Source organism: Equus quagga, chromosome 2, assembly GCF_021613505.1.
Source record: "Equus quagga isolate Etosha38 chromosome 2, UCLA_HA_Equagga_1.0, whole genome shotgun sequence".
NCBI lineage: Eukaryota > Metazoa > Chordata > Mammalia > Perissodactyla > Equidae > Equus > Equus quagga.
In genome coordinates, this window is record NC_060268.1 from 177,357,773 (window position 1) to 177,374,089 (window position 16,317).

General features: G+C 41.1%; 1 non-coding gene across 1 annotated transcript; it reads right to left on the reverse strand.

The window, feature by feature from the left end:
- Window positions 1–6,032: 6,032 nt before the first annotated feature.
- Window positions 6,033–6,136, reverse strand: LOC124236577 (U6 spliceosomal RNA). The gene has a single exon (XR_006887805.1). It is a non-coding gene; the product is annotated as a U6 spliceosomal RNA (small nuclear RNA).
- Window positions 6,137–16,317: the final 10,181 nt, after the last annotated feature.

Here is a 16,317-nt window from a genome sequence, read left to right on the forward strand (position 1 = left end):
CTGCTTTGCCCCCATAGGGGTGCCCTCAGCCTGCCAACCTGCATCATCTGTGGTCAGCCCATCTCTGCCCTTCCTCCCTCCACTCCTCACCTCCTCGTGATGTCTCATCTATAGTAAATACGAGACAGAGCATTTATAGGATTGTGCTGGGTGGTGGAGAGGATTGGGGTTTAGCAGGAGTGTGTCACTCACATTGTGTCCCAGCCCAGAGCTTTATCACTTGGGTGTGGGTGGGACAAAGCCCAGGTCACCTTGATATCAGAGGTATCTATGTACCTGTGAGAGCTTGTCGTGGAGCAGAGCCCCAGAGCGGCAGGCGACCTCATCCACAGCAGCTGCAAAGGAAGGAGAGGAACATGACGAATATCACAGGGTTTTTCTGACTCCTTGGGGGGGTGGGTAGAATTAGAGAAATCTGTTTTGAGACTGTCATTGTGGCTGTTTTGTCCGCAGGCTATGTGGCTTGGGAGACGTGGAGAACTGAAGCTGCTGTGGCACCTCAGGACTTGGACATTTGACAGACAGGCGCTGGCAAAGAGACTGCTGGCTTTGGGAGTCATTTTGTAAATAGGCTCCTGTTTGGGGAAGTATTTGTGGAAGGTCTCAACATTCAGCTTCCCGTGGAGAACGGGTGACTTAGGTTTCAGAGCCCTGGACCAGTCCAAGACCCCGCACATTCCCAGACGCCTATGAATGAGGTCGCCAGGCGATCTGAAGGGGTAGAAAGACTTCTGGGAAGAAATCAACCAGAAACTGGATTTGTTCCTGTTAATGAAATTTAAAACTCCATGCCAGACCTAAATACAAATCATGGACTAGAACTATGTTCTGGAATGGCATAAAAAGAGGAAAGGTTTTGGACAAAAGTATGGCACTTTCATCCTGGAAACAGAATCTCGTCTTGGAAGCCTAGAGTTCCAAACTTTAAACATTCAAGTTACAAATTTATCACAATATTTCCAGTATTGACTGATTATGCAAATAAAGTGGTGAATTTATCGTTTCATTTCTGAAAGAAAATATTTTACATCATTTATACACCTTGGGTAAGGTCATTTTTTTCTTTTCTACATTTTTAGGAGAAGACATTTTTGCTGAAAATAAAATTCATGAGGAGAACTTCATAAGTGCTAGCCCCAAGGAGACTAGCCTGTGGGCTGCAAATTTAAAATAGCATGCCTGACAATGTTATTTCAGGTTTGTATATATCATGTTCTTAACACTGTATTTCCTAAAATTGGTGATCTTCAAACAGGAGGAGTGAGACAGAAAAACTGGAGGGCCTTGTTGGAATTTCCAGGTTAAACTCCACAGTGTGGTAAAGAAAGACTATTCTCAGATTTATTATTTTTAAAATACAAATTACAGAAGTTAATGCTTGACGAAATCTTTTTGGCTAGTGGAGGATATGCAAAAGTTAATTGAAGTAAGTTAATTAAAATAAGAAATAAAGATTGAGAAACTGTCTTAATATTAAGCTAGTCTGAAGAATTTATCTACTAAGAAGGAACTTAGGCAGAGAAAATAGTCATGTGAAAGCATAAAATGTGGTATAGTCTGCTGAAAATTTCCTCATACCTGAATTAAAAATTAATCAACATTGCATTAGAAAACTTCAGCCATAGGCAATGAATGATAGACTGTAGATTTACAAAAATAAGGGACTAAGATAAAGAAATTCACCTTTTCATCCTTATTTGTAGACCAAAATAAACTTAGATTTAAATTTGAAAGCAGGCAAGTATTCAGATCCTTAATACTGTGATTTTATTCTGAATAATTGCCTTTTACTTTCAATGCCTATTGTGTCTTTACTGTACCTCATGTCACAATTTAATCTCTCTTTAAACTTAATTTAATGCCCAATTTAATCTCAATATGACAGCTAATAATTAAGAGAACTCGTGTTGTGTAGCTTAATGTTTGGTTGTGTTGGTCATGTATATGTGTCATGTACGATATTGTTTCATACCATGCAATTTAATGAACAGCATCACTTGATATGTTTATTTCTGAAGAACAAAAAACCAAGTCACCATCTTTTGAGAGTCAAAACATAGGTTTTCATGGTGATGTTGTGAACAGCAAAAGATTTTATATGCTACAGAGGCCTACTTTTAGTATTTGTATGTTACACGCACAAATGTACAAACCTATAGATTATGTGTATTTTATACATGTACAAATCTGATACATGTACATGTGTATCAGACATGTACAAATCTGAACATTATAAATTACAAATCTGAAATAATCGTTTTGTAACGGTAGTTATAACTTGGATTAATAATTTGTATTAGTGGTTTTCAGCCTTCTTCCTGTTTTTGTTTTCAGTGAAATATTTCAGAGTAATTCTTACTTGGAAGCCCAATTTGCACAACCGACAAAGGTGGCTGCGCTCTGATCAAAGTGCTTTTGGGGGCCTAGAGGCAGCCTTTTAGGTTCACTCTCGATGGCCCTCAAGCCCTTTCATGGAGCCTCCAGAATTTCTGGAACAGTTTGAAAACCATTGTCATATATAATGCCCTATATTTGTAGTGGGTTTTTAATATATTATAGCATTTCATTCTCACAATGTTGTTCAATGCCATTTCATTTTGCAGATAATAAAATGGGGACTCATAGCGATTCATTTCTCCCACTGCCACATAACTATTTGAATGCTTAGACCTAGGACTTGAACTCAGACCCTCGGACTCCAGTGTTTTTCCCATTATTTCAGACTGTTCACAGCAGTAGAAAACATGCTCAGAGTCTCATTCCAAGTAGGATGAAATGGAGTTTAAGTCAGTCACGAGTGGTTCCTAGCCTTGTCCTTCCTCAGCAGATGTGACTGGTGATAGCCATACTCCTGTGGCTTCCCCAGGATGCCGATCGCGGAGGCCGTGAGGTGTATGTAATCCCGGCCTGTAGGACTGGCCCTTCCTGTCCCACTTGAGAAAGCTTATTGTAGTACAGGCCATGAGGGTAAAGTTATTTTCTGAATCTATTTTAATTTATGAACAAGGTGAACAGTTCACAAATTTCAGTACTTTAATTATTAATGGAAACAATTACTTTTCATGATCCTAGTTAAGAGACAGTACATCTAAAGAAGTAGAATTAGTGATCAGCATCTTGAGAAATATTATTAGAGTATTAGAATCAAAAGTTACTTTGGTGGGAGAAGAGACTCAATAGGGGCCGATGAATAAAGGAAATTAAGAAACAAAAATAAACTGCCTGGGGATGAGATGGGACATGCGCAGTAGAACTGGAATTAATGTAGCAGTCGGAGTTGACATTCAACAGCAGTCAGTGATGAAGCACTCAGTTTTGCATGTGGCAAATACATTCAGTATTGGTCAGATGTTCACTAAATGAGCTTTCCCAGTTCTCCATTCCTTTTCTTCTGCGGATCTAAAAGGATCCTGTGGTGGAATAAGGAACCACAACTATCAGGGAAATGCAAATCAAAACCACAGTGAGATTTCACTTCACACCTATTAGAATGGCTAATATCAAAAAGACAAGAGATAACAAGTGTTGCTGAGGATGTGGATAAAAGGGAGGAACTCTTGTGCACTGTTGGTGGGAATGTAAATTGGTACAGCCGTTGTGGAAAACAGTATGGAGGTTCCTCAAAAAGTTTAAAATAGAATTGTCATATGACCCAGCAATTCTACTTCTGGGTATTTATTTGAAGGAAAGGAAAACACTAACTCAAGAAGATGCATGCACCTCCAAGTTCATTGCAGCATTATTTACAATAGCTAAGACATGGAAGCAATGTAAGTGTCCGTCAGTGGATGAATGGATAAAGAAAATGTGGTCTGTATCCACAATGGCATATTATTCAGCGATAAAAAGAAGGAAATCTTGCCGTTTGTGACAACATGGATGAAGCTTGAGGGCATTATGCTAAGTGAAATAAGTCAGACAGAGAAAGGTAAATACCCTATGATTTCACTTATATGTGGAATTAAAAACGATAGCAACAAAAAACTGAACTCCTAGATACAGCGAACAGATTGGCGGTTGCCAGAGGTGGAGGGTGGGGGGTGGGTAAAATGGGTGAAGGTGGTCAAAAGGTACAAACTTCTAGTTATAAGATAAGTCCTGGGGATGTAATGTACAACATGGTGACTATAGTTAACAATACTGCATTGTATATTTTAAAGTTGCTAAGACAGTAGATCTTAAAACTTCTCATCACAGGAAGAAAAAATTGTAACAATGTATGGTAATGGATGTTAGCTAGACTGATTGTGGTGGTCATTTCACAATATATATAAATACTGAGAGCCAGCCCTGATGGCCTAATGGTTAAAGTTTCGTGCTCTGACTTCTTCGGCAGCCCAGGTTCACTTCCTGGTCTTGGAACCACACTGCCTATCTGTCAGTTGCCATGCTGTGGGGGTGGTTCACATGGGAAAGCTAGAAGGACTGACAACTAGGATATACAACCATGCACTGGGGCTCTGGGGAGGGAAAGAAAAGAGGAAGATTGGCAACAGATGTCAGCTCAGGCTAATCTTTCCCTGCAAAAAGCATATATGTATATATATATAGAATCATTCTGTTGTATAGCTGAAACTAATGTAATGTTATATGATGAATTATATCTCAATGGCAACAAAAAAATGAGTCACAACTTAAGATGTCTGAGAAAAAAACAGAGAATGATGTGAGTCTGGGGAAGAGAAAGCTGAGGTTTTAGTTCAACCGTTTTGAGGACAGAAACATAATAAGTATGGAACTATCTTGTCTCAGTCTCTTCAAGGGCAGGCTAAGACATGTATAGGAGATGCACAAGAGAATTTTGCCACCGTGAGGGTGGCAGACAAACTAAGATGGGAGAACAAGTGAGGCCAAGAAGCTCATTAAATGCGGGAAAGTTTCTCACTTGAAGTTCGTTCTGGAAGGCAAAGGTGTGGAGCAATGATCCTCTCTGGATCTCTTATATGTGGTTTTATTACTCCTGTGGCCAAGAGAACACGGGTGAATTTTTAGCAGAGGAGTCGTAGACATGTGGCAGCAGTAGTGTCTCATGAAATGTTGATAAACGCTATGGGAACATTGGTTCTGTGTTCAAATCATGTTGGGAAGTACTCAGTGTACAAAAGGCGTACAGCTATCTTCAGGACAAGACTTCTCAGAGCCCTCGATTTGTTCATGTACGTTGTACAGCTCTGAGCACAAGAGAACCAGCAGCGTTTTACAAACTTACTTCAATAAAGAACTATTTCCCCTACCTTTTCATACCTCACAGAACACTAGGGTTCTGTGGAACACAGTTTGGGAAATGCCTATGCACAGCAATGTTCTTAAGCAAGGATGCATAATCAGAAAATTGGCAGATACCTCCTAATTAATAAGAAAACTCAGTATATCTGAGAGCAGACTCGGTAATGTCACACTAGTCCTTCCCTACCCTCCAGATACAGGACCAGGGTTCTGTGGGACACCCTTGGTCCTTTGGGTTGTGCTGTTCTAGCCACCATGACCTGTAAATTCCCGTTTTCCTTCCTTTGCTTAATTGCCTTTCCTCACATAGACTGTCCTCCCCTGAGCACCTGTTAGACACAAGCAGAGCACAGAGCTGGTGACAAGGAGGAAGGAGGAACTGTGGGATCCTGCCCTCAACAAGCTTTCAGATCAGCGTGCAGCCTCTGACCTGAAGCCTTGCCCATGTTGCCCTGCTCTGCCTCTTCTGAACCTGGAGGTCTTATGTTTACGTCTCTCATAACTCTCACCCTATTTTGCTTTGTAAGTAGTTACTTTAAATTTAATGCTTATTGAGCGTATACCCCATGCCCCTGTGCTAAGTGCTACAGAGGGCAAGGAAAGGAGTCTTGCCTTCAGAGCAGTTAGCATCAGGGTAAAAAGTAATACGTTAGAAAGATAGTCTTTGATTTTTTTCTCTTTTGACAAATAACTGACAAATAACATTGTATGTATTTAATGTGTACAACGTGATGATACCTATACGTTTTGAAATGATCACCACAATCAATTAATTAACGCATGCATCATATCACAGTTAACCTTTAAAAAAAAAAAGGAACACCACGAATTTGCATGTTATCCTTTCACAGGGGCCATACTAATCTCCGTATCGTTCCAATTTGAGTATGTGTGCTGCAGAAGCGAACGCTAGTCATTGATTGTTAACACAAGTCTTAAATCCCCTGACTCAGTGAGAAAATAAAAATTTTCTCTTCGTTTTAGACTAGCAAGGATGCAGATACACCCTCCGATGCTGTATTTTCCTTTGCCACACCCTTCCCAGTCTCCAGTCCCATAGAGGAAATGAAAGGCTCTTTCTTAATTTAGCTTCAAATACACATTTCTTTGTACATAGAAATGTGACCATGTCTAAGCTGCCTTGAACCTATTTTTAAATTAAGTGATTTGAAGGCGAGGTAAGAAATTTAATATTAAGGTCCAATATTCTTTTTTTATTTACAATCTTTTGGGCTTACCCTTTATTTCTTGTTTTCTTTTTGCATATTTATTCTTTCCACTTACAGTTAAATAACACAAAATGAAATGAAAGTGGAAATATTAAAAAGAAAGTAATTATCAGTATTACCCCATAGAATTTTGCTTTATGAAATATTTTTAAAGCTATTCCTCATGTTGAAGTTTTAGCATTCATTAATATATGTATTTTGTGCAAAATCAGCAAACTCTACATTCCCGATTTGGCTGTTATACACACAAATTAATGAATGTACTTTAATGAATTTGATTAATATACAGCAGTTTAAGATCCATTCTGTATTATTAGCACAGAAATGTTCCTCATTGAATGCTGCTGAATCAGAACGCTGTGTTTGCCTGGGAAGGCTGTCACGCACACGCAAACACACACACACTCTTCACAAATAATGTAAACTAGGATTTTCATAATTACCATAATTCACTCATTAAGATATTAGCAAACTGTTGCAACCGTGAAAGCTTCTCTATGCACGGAATTTTCCATCTTTTGCCTGCGCCCGAGATACACAGGCAGTGTCAGTGCCCTAGAGTGTTAAATGGAAACCCTACTTCTGCATTTTATTAGCAAATTTTGCAAACTACAAACAGCTTGAGTGTTGTATAAATTTATAGTTGTACTTGCACATTTGTGATGGTGGCTTTCAGTTTGCAAGTTTTATCTAAGAGCTTTTACTTGGAACTGCACGGAGCAATTCCAAAACCTCAAAACTAAAGGGAAATAAAATTGAAGTGCCTTTACAATTGAGTGATTTATACATTAAAGTATTTATTTTAAAACAAGATTAAAAATACTGCACTCCTAGAAACATTCTCTCCCGGTAGAAGCCACTCAGATGGAAAATTTCATCTATTTCAAACTGATTTTTTGCCTGAATGACTCTCCCATATTTTCCTAAAACCTAGTCATGTCAAATGATTTATGCTACTTTAGCAATACTGTGCGAGTAGCCAGCAAGATTCAAGTGTTGAAGTCGTAGAAGGCAGTTGGCCAGTTAGGTGCTTGACTATATTTTGATTTTTTATGCTTACACGTACTTATTTTTTCTTTACCTTCTCATCTCCTTCTCAGCAGTTCTTTCTCCTAAATGAGAATTTCTGCATATTTCTGTCCCAGGAATATTTACCCAAATTTGAGCTGTAGAATGCATTGTAGGTCAAAATCTCGAATAAGGGTAAGGTGGGAAAACCCATTTTCCCGTAGTTTAAAAGCTAATAGAGGGAGCTCAGGTATGGCATATAAAAGGCGCCATGTATTTTTAGTGTCCTTCCCATGGTACCTCCCCCCCTTCACAGTGCAGTTGCCATCTGCGCTGTCACAATGCCCCCAGTGATGGGGGTGCTCCGCATCTTATTAAAGATGACTGGTCTAAATGGGGCTACCTGGTTGCAATACACAAAATCATTTTTCAGTTAGATAATTGATGCTTTCTCTTCAGATTTTTCTCAATTGAAAAAGTAGTTTTTGCTTCAACTATTGTCATTGACTCACCATCCTCTGTAGCAACGTTTGAAAAATTGATTTTAAGAAAAACAGACAGCATGTAAAAATTTCTCACAGAAACAATTCCTAGGCAGAAAAGTTAATGGGAGTCTATTATTCTCTGAATGGGTTCATGTCATGATCTTAAAATAAAAAGGTAAAGAATGTGGTATAAGTCTCAATTTGTGATCTCAAGTGGTATGTGAGAAAGCTACAAAAGTATATCCAAAATTTGGAATTTTCTTGGGTTATAGGGGAAAAGACGATAAAGATAGCAATGGCTGGTGAGTTTTCTCTAGGGCTAAACTCTCAGCTATTTTGGTTTCACTCAACAAATCAAAGAAGCCATCATTATTTTCTAAATAGCAGGACCAAAACAAAACAAAACAAAACAAAAATCAACAACCTTCTGGACTAGGTTCTTACCTTGATCCACTCACACTCATGAAGAATTTCTTGAGGGAAGCAACATGGAGCTTCCTGTGACAGCACTGGGCAATCCACAGAGAAAGAGGGGCTTGGCCAGCTCATCCCTCTCTAAATGACTATGTAACTCATTTTCTGGTGACAGAAATGGAAAAAGCATAAGTCTCAAGCTTCTTCCAATGCCCCATTTGGAATAAAGAGGTCATCAAGAAAACGGATTCTTTCTTGCTACCCTGACACATGCCATCCAGGGATTAGAAAGAGATAATTTGTCCATATCGTTAACCAAATGCTACAGTGGGCCCTATCTATTATCTAAAGACTAGTTTTAGTTTTCCTAAATCCAAGATACTTGTCTAATTAAAATGAAAAATGAAATTATGGTGCTCCCTAGAAACTCATTTTGTCTCTTTCCAGCTGTCCAGGGACGTACTTTTAATTTTATAAAGTCACTTGTTTGTTTATAATTTAAACTAAAGTGTAGTTACTGCACGATTTCTTTACCTGTAGATAGCAGCTCATTTGTAATGACAGAGGAGAAAGATAACTGAGTACTACTGAATCTGGTGAAGGAAGCAGAACTGTCAGCATTCTACCCTCCATTTCAGGTAATGCATGTTGTGCGCATGTCCGTCAGGGTTCTTTTGTAATTATAATAAAAGGCATTTTTGCTCTTTTAGGCAGAAAGGGATGTTGTGCAGGGAATGCGGGGCTTAAACATTCACTAGAAGGCTTAAAAGAGCAGGTTCTCCACTGACATCCAGGAATGACTCCCAGGACAACTTGGCAGAACCTGGCTTCCAGGGGCACTGAATCAGGAAGCTGCAGCAGTAACTGCCACCCCCAGGATCATTGCAGATCCCCGATTTTAGCTGCTTCCCAGGCATCAGGAGGCTACCGCTACAGTTGTTGGCTCCAAGAGGTCGCCATCTAGGCTGCAATCTGCTGATGAGAAATTGCAGCCAGAACTCTTGACTTCAGCGCCATGCTGCGCTTGCTAAACCCACAAGAGGAAAATGGATGTCTCCTGCACCACTGCCTCTCCCTCCATGGAACTCGGCTCCACATTCAGGTCTCAGGAGAGTGCATGAGATTGACCAAACCTAAATCACACTGGCTTCTTTAGCTGCAAGAGATTCTAGGAAATGTAGGGGTTTGGTTTTTTTGGTTTTTTTCTAGTCTTTTCAATGAGGAAAGCATGCTGGTAAGAGATCAGAACAGAGTTGAGATAGTTTATGAAACCTACTCCAATACCCACAGACTCATTTTCTGCTACTGGTTAGACATGCATAAAATCCTTCGTAATTTTTTTTAATTAGTGTTATTCCTTCTTTTATCTTTTTTAGGATCTCACACATAGTTATTTTAAAGTCATTTTGAGATTGCTGTATCACTTCCCTTTTGTCAGGAGTAAACAGGTCTCCTGATGTAAGCAGAATAATGCCTCCCTGCAAAGATGTTTACATCCTAATCCTTGAAACCTATGAAAATGTTAAGTTACATGGAAAAGGGAAATTAAGGGTGCAGATAGAATTAAGGTTGTTAATCAGCTGACTGTAAGACAGTGAGAGTTTCCTGGATTATCCAGGTGGGCCTGATATAATCACAAGGGTCCTTAAATGTAGAAGAGGGAGGTGGAAGAGGAGTTGAGAGTGATGCAGTGGGAGATGGTTTGATCACTGTTGCTGCCTTTAAAGATGGAGGAAGGAGCTGTGAGCCAAGGAATGTAGGCAGCCTCTAGAAGCTGGGAAAGGGCAAGGTAGTGGATTGTCTCGTAGAGCCTGCAGAAAGGAATCGGTCCTGCTGGCACCTAAATTTTAGCCCACTGAGAGCGAGTGCTGACTTCTGAACTACAAAACTGTGACATCATAAGTTTGTGTTGTTTTAAGCCACTAAATTTGTGGTAATTTGTTATAGCAGCAATGAGAAACTAATACATCTGATATTTGAGATTGTGGACTGCTTTTCTGAGTGTTGCTTTTTTCTCAGGAGCTTTGACGTTTTAGCTTGCAGGTTCATCTTGAGTGGTGTTTCCCACCTCTTGCTATGCTTTCCCCACCCTGTGACCTCTTTGTGGATGCCAGGAAACTCCCTGGGACCCCAGGTCTTAACCTGGTGGTTCAGCATCCAGTCCCACAGTAATATGGGTGCCGTCCCAGGGCCAGCCATTGGCCCCCTGGGCAGCTTGGTCCAAGTGCTGCCAGTGCTGCTCTTTCTGCTTCCTTCCACCACTGCCACAGTCAGGCAGAGGCAATTAGAGCTCTTTCTGGCTCCTTTCACACATCGGAAAGCCCAACCCAGCCCTTACTTGTATGCAGAAAGCCCAACTCTGGTCCTGGGCTGTACATAGGATGCTCCTGTCCAGGTGACCCCACGGGAACCAAATCTTCACCACCCTTCTTGCTCTAGTCCTCAAAGTCCTGTTGACTTCTGGCTCTTGACACACTTTCTGGTTCTGTCTCTGGTACATTGGGATGTTTAGCTTATTTTTTAGTGTAGCAGTACTTTTAAATTTATACTATATAATTTAATTGGTAAAATACATATGAAATACTGGCTGCATATTTTGTCATTGCTGTATTTGGAGCAGAGAGGAGGAATTCCAGGCACCACCTTGATCACAAGACCACTGTAGGATGTATGATGAACATTTAACATTTCACAGAACACTGTGTTCCAGGTTTTCACCATGTTTTAGTTAAAGAGAAAATATAGTGAGTGGTTGGATATTTCCGTTTCCATCAGTGATTTGCTTTCTATATTCCCAGGGATGTCACTTTCTCCAACAAATAATACCCTTTTGGCAAAGGCTTGGCTGGTTGAAAATTAAAGAGAAAGTTTCATTGTATTGCACCTTAAGGTAGTTGCTCCAGAAATTCATTTGAAAACTTGCTATTTCAGGAAGCTGGCTCAGCTCCTCCACTTTTTCTGCAGTCCATCAATTCCATAAATTGGCTAGGCGTTACTCGAGAGTGATTGTTAGGGTCGGGGGGGGGGAGGAACAGAACACCAGGTGTTACATTAAAAAAGGTGGCGTAAGTCCCTGGTTTCGTCATGTACTTTAAGAGTGTGGGGAATAGCTGTTCACAGTTAACACCAGAAGTGCTCATTAAACTGATTTTCTGTTGGGAATGATTCCCCCAAAATGTCTCAGGCTATCAAGTAGCTAAAATTCTATCAGGATTATGATACCCACTGAGTTACAAGTTCTAAGAAATGATACTTGAAATAAAGGCTTTGCAGGCAAATTAAAATAGTAATAATTTCAGTTAATGTAATGATATCTTTTTTTTAAATCCCTTAATATCATTCAGCCAAAATTACATATTTGGAAAAAAATGAGCTACTAAAGAAGATTTCCTAATTGTATGTAATATGCCTGCAGGCATATTGCGGATGTAATTCAGATGCCTGGACACAGAGGAAGATGGCTCTGATGATGATAGTGTGCAATAGAACTACATTTTAGTCACAAACAGTCATAATGTAAAATTATTTCCCAGGAAAAGGGAGCTGGGAGTGTGTTACAGCTTCCACGGGAAGCTCTGTGCTCCCAGATACCCTCTGGAGAGCACATTTCTACGTGTGCAGGCTTCTCTGTCAGCCCCCAAATCTTGCAGATCAAATTTTGACATCTCACATCTCAGTATTTTGCAAGTGATAGCGCTGATTTGCCTGAAATTCCGTTGGGTCTCTGGCTTTCTTTGGTGAGTGCATGCCAATGTGGTTTTCCCTCAACTCATTCATTTCATCTCACCCCCCCGTCTCATCCACAGGCGAGCAAAGCCACAAAGCCGTTTCTTGGGGTGAAGGGGGAATTACCTTAACTACGCGTGAATCCTTTTAACTATTTACAAGTAGGAAGGGCTCTTTTAAGAAATGTTTTTGAAATTTTACATTGTTGACCTACAACTTCTCTATCAATGTATTAATTAAAGCATTTATGTTTACCACAGTTCAACGGCCACAGAATCTCGCACAGAATTTCATATGCGACCTTGACAAATGACTAAAAATCAAAATTTTAGGACACTGTATTTTGTGGTCTAACTCAGGTGAGTAAATTTGGAACATTTTACTGCTCAGGCAGGGTTCACAGACCAGACTGGCAAAGGCTCCTGTAAAAGTACTTCTCGTGGTGTTTCCCTCTCCCCTACCCAAATTCCGTGGTTTCTTTTCTCGCCCTTACTGGCTCAGGGGTCAGATACCATCACCTCTGACATGTTGATTTTAGTCTTCCTGAGATAAAGGCTCAAAACCCGTCTGGGTCACACTGTTGTCAGCTCTGCTTTCTCACCAGCCCCGGAGCTCATGTTGGTGCCTTCTCCTTCAACCAGGTTGATTTCCCTTCCACGCTCTCATGTTGCCCTTATTCTGGGCTGAATGCAGTCGTTTGGAGTGGCTGGGACAATGGATTTCTCTATTATTCCCGGTTGGCGTCTGGGGTAGCCATAGCCTCCAAACAGGCTTCTTGGCTGGTGAGTCTGGGCTCACTGCCCAGTCTCCTTACTAGGCCTGCCATCTATTTACGCCTGTCTCCCCAAACCCTCAGGGCCGGCTTCATGATCACTTTTCCATTGGGTCTCGGCACTACCAAAGCACAGCTGTGGTCCTTAGCCAGGGTTGTCACTGGCTTGGGCTTAATACATCCAACAGAGAGCCTGGAGATGGGAGAGCAAAGAGGAATAAACAATTGTTTCTCTGGCCCCCGTCAAAAATCCCTCCAACTATTTCCAGACACTTGCAGAGGGACTCAATATGCAGGATTAGCTCAGGGCTCAAGAGTTTCCAGAAGACAAAGGAAGATGAAGACCCATTCCTACCTTCAGGGAAGGCTTTGTGAGAAGGCCACCTCGCTGCAAAGGCTGGGTGAGGCGCCTTTGGAACAGAAAAAGACTCTGCTTTTGTTTGTTTCCTGGAACAGTCCACTGAATAATGGGACCATCCTAGCTAAGAGGAGGATATAGCTGACACCTGGAGGCATAACCTACATCAGATACTGCATGAAGATCAAGCTGTAGTTTTTCCGATGACAATGTAATACTTAGACCAAGGCCAAGATCTAGGCTAAGCTGGGGATGGTACAGACTATCCTCTGCTCTCTTAGCATTTCATGATACCAGAGGGTTGTCTTCCTGTCCTTGCCCTCAATGTGAAATAAAGGTGGAGGTATGATCCTTGCTCCCTTCACAAGAGAAGGAGTCTATGTAGATATCTATTTCATCAGGTTAACTTCTTGTTTGTCATGCTATATTTGTGCAGCCTTCCATTCCCAAAGGGAAAGGAAAGGGAGAGGCAATTAGTGTCATGGAAGGACCCTTGGACTAGGACTGTGTGCATCTAGGGTTTGATCTGTCACTCACGAGCCAGTGCTCCTTAGTTCTCAACTTATTCCTCTGCAAAGAGAGTTGACAATAAAAAAGCTCTGCTGACTTCCTGGTTTTGTCAGGAAGGGCAGATCAGAAAACGGATGTGCAGGCTCTCAGAAAAGAAGCCTACAAACCTGTTTAAGAAATAACTAGTGAAGAACAAGCTATGTGCCAGGCACTGTGCTAGGCCCTGGAGATTCAAAATGGAGACGCCACTGACCCTGCCTCATGGAGACCAGTGCTTTCAGCCATTAAGAGATAAAGTCACAGCCCCCAAAGATATGACTCATTATTATTATTACCTCTTTTAGTGACTTCAATTCAGCATCCATTCTCATGCACGGTTGCTTATTCTCAAGCAATGATCCATATGTTTTTCTTCCTCCACCTTTGCCTCATTTTCCCCTTATATCTTCTTCTTCTTGCAAAACTGAAGTGGTGCTTGGGGGACACAAGGGACAGTCGGTACTGGGAAATATATCAGGCTTGATGCAGAAAGGAGAAAAGAGAGACCGCCGCCCTCCCCCCACCATCTCTCGCTCTTTAACGTTCGCGGGTACTGTTCTCATACATAGTGGTCGAGGACTGTTTCTGTTTGAAGGAAATGCTCAGACAGGGATGAGAGCTGGCCTGCCCAGGGCACGTATCAGGAAGATCACGGTTTGAGACCATAGAGGAGCACTTCATTATAAGTAAAAGGCAGCTTCCACATTCTAGAAAATACATTAGGAACGCTCTCTAAGGTCTCCAGACCTCTAACATTCCCAAATTCATTGTGTAATTTATTATTTATTATTTGGATACCCTCCACTGAATGGTGAGCAAAAGAGGCATTTTTTTAATTCTTTTTTCTTAATGTCAATACAGAAGAAATTCTTAGGCATTCTAACCTATTTGGTCTCCCACAATGCCTTTTAACTTGAAAGAAAATGAAGAATTATTATAGAAATGCACCCAAAAGTTTTAATGCAAAATGAGCAGAGCTGTTTTGTTTCTGCTAGTGGTGCAATATTTTCTCACGGTTATGTTCTTGAAACATGAATCTGTGGTAGTTTAAGAGCTGAATACATAATTTAATACTGCCCAAGGCCAGCATTAGCTAAAGCAGATGTTTGTGAAAGATGCATGTCGTTATTGGCGGGTTGAGCTGCCCTAATTCGGTCCATTTCACTCTGCCTCACTTTCAGGATTTACCATATCCCACTCTTCTGCAATGATGGAGATTGATAATGCCCCCCTTAAAGGTACACCAGGAGGGCCCATTACACACGTGACAATAACTGCCCAAAATGCAGAAGGTGGTCGTCTTTGAGGGCTATTTTACATATCCAACTGTGGACATGTCATTGAATCCCTGAATCTCACAAAGGGGAGACCCTCAGAAGGTTCCTGGTGCTCCCTGAGGCCTGGATCTTCTACAGTATCCCAGCCAAATGGTTAAACACCTGCAGTGATGGGAACCTTCAGAGCTGCACATTTCCTCTGTGACAACATAATACTCACAAGGAAGCAGTTTGAGGCTGGTGCTGGTTACTTTAACTTCTCTGTGTTTGTTTTCTCGTGACAGTTATCTCGTAGGGTTGTTTTGAGGATCCAATGAGATAATGGATTTAAAACCCTTAACACACTGTTGGGCATATTGCAGGGGCTAACTAAGTGGAAGCCATTATTATAATTTAATTTTTAGTCAATGTCCTTTTCACTGGAATTTCCACCCTTTGATTCTGGTTCTGCTCCCTGGAGCTAGCCAGCCGCACAGAACAAACCTCGTCTCTCTCCCTCCTGCCTGTCCCCCAGATATTTGAAAACATCCATCATTTTCACCTCTTTTCCCTCCATCCTTTGGACTCCTTGTTACAATCACCCCAATGACTCTCATGTCTCCAGATGTTCAGTGTTCTCGCTCATCCCGGGGCTTTTGCACACACTGTTCTCTCAGCCTGGGCCTCTTCCTCCAGCACTCCCATTCCCTCTTTGGCCTGATCAAATCCAGCTCATCCTTCAAGTCTCAACTAAGATGTCCCTTCTGTCTGCCAGGCTTGCCTGATCCCTCAAGACTGGGTGAGATGCTCCTCTTTGTGCTCACGCACCCTGTAACTCTCCTAGCTCAATGTTGTCACTGCTTGTTTATTCTCCATCAGGCTGTAACTCCACAGGGGCAGAAACTGTGTCAGTATTGTCTGATGTTAAAACCACAGAGCCTGCCACAGTGCCTCATGTACATAGGTGCTCAGCAAACACTCATTGAATTCAAAAAACAAGGAAGACTGATGTTGATTGGTCCTGACCATTAACAAGAGCATGTCTCTATGGACCATAGTGGAATTTCCATTGGATATGTTTGAATTAATGGTGCCAGGTGGTTAGTAGTCAGAAAATAGTATTTGGAGTTCATCAAAATGTGTACTTCTCAGAAATCCCAATAAAATAAACACCGTCATTGACAAAAGTGTCCTTTGTGATTGGCAACCCAGTATTCTTGAAGGATGATTAAGATATTTTCCATAGTGATAATGGCACAGGCAACCCTCTCAAGCAAAACTCAAAAAGAGTTGA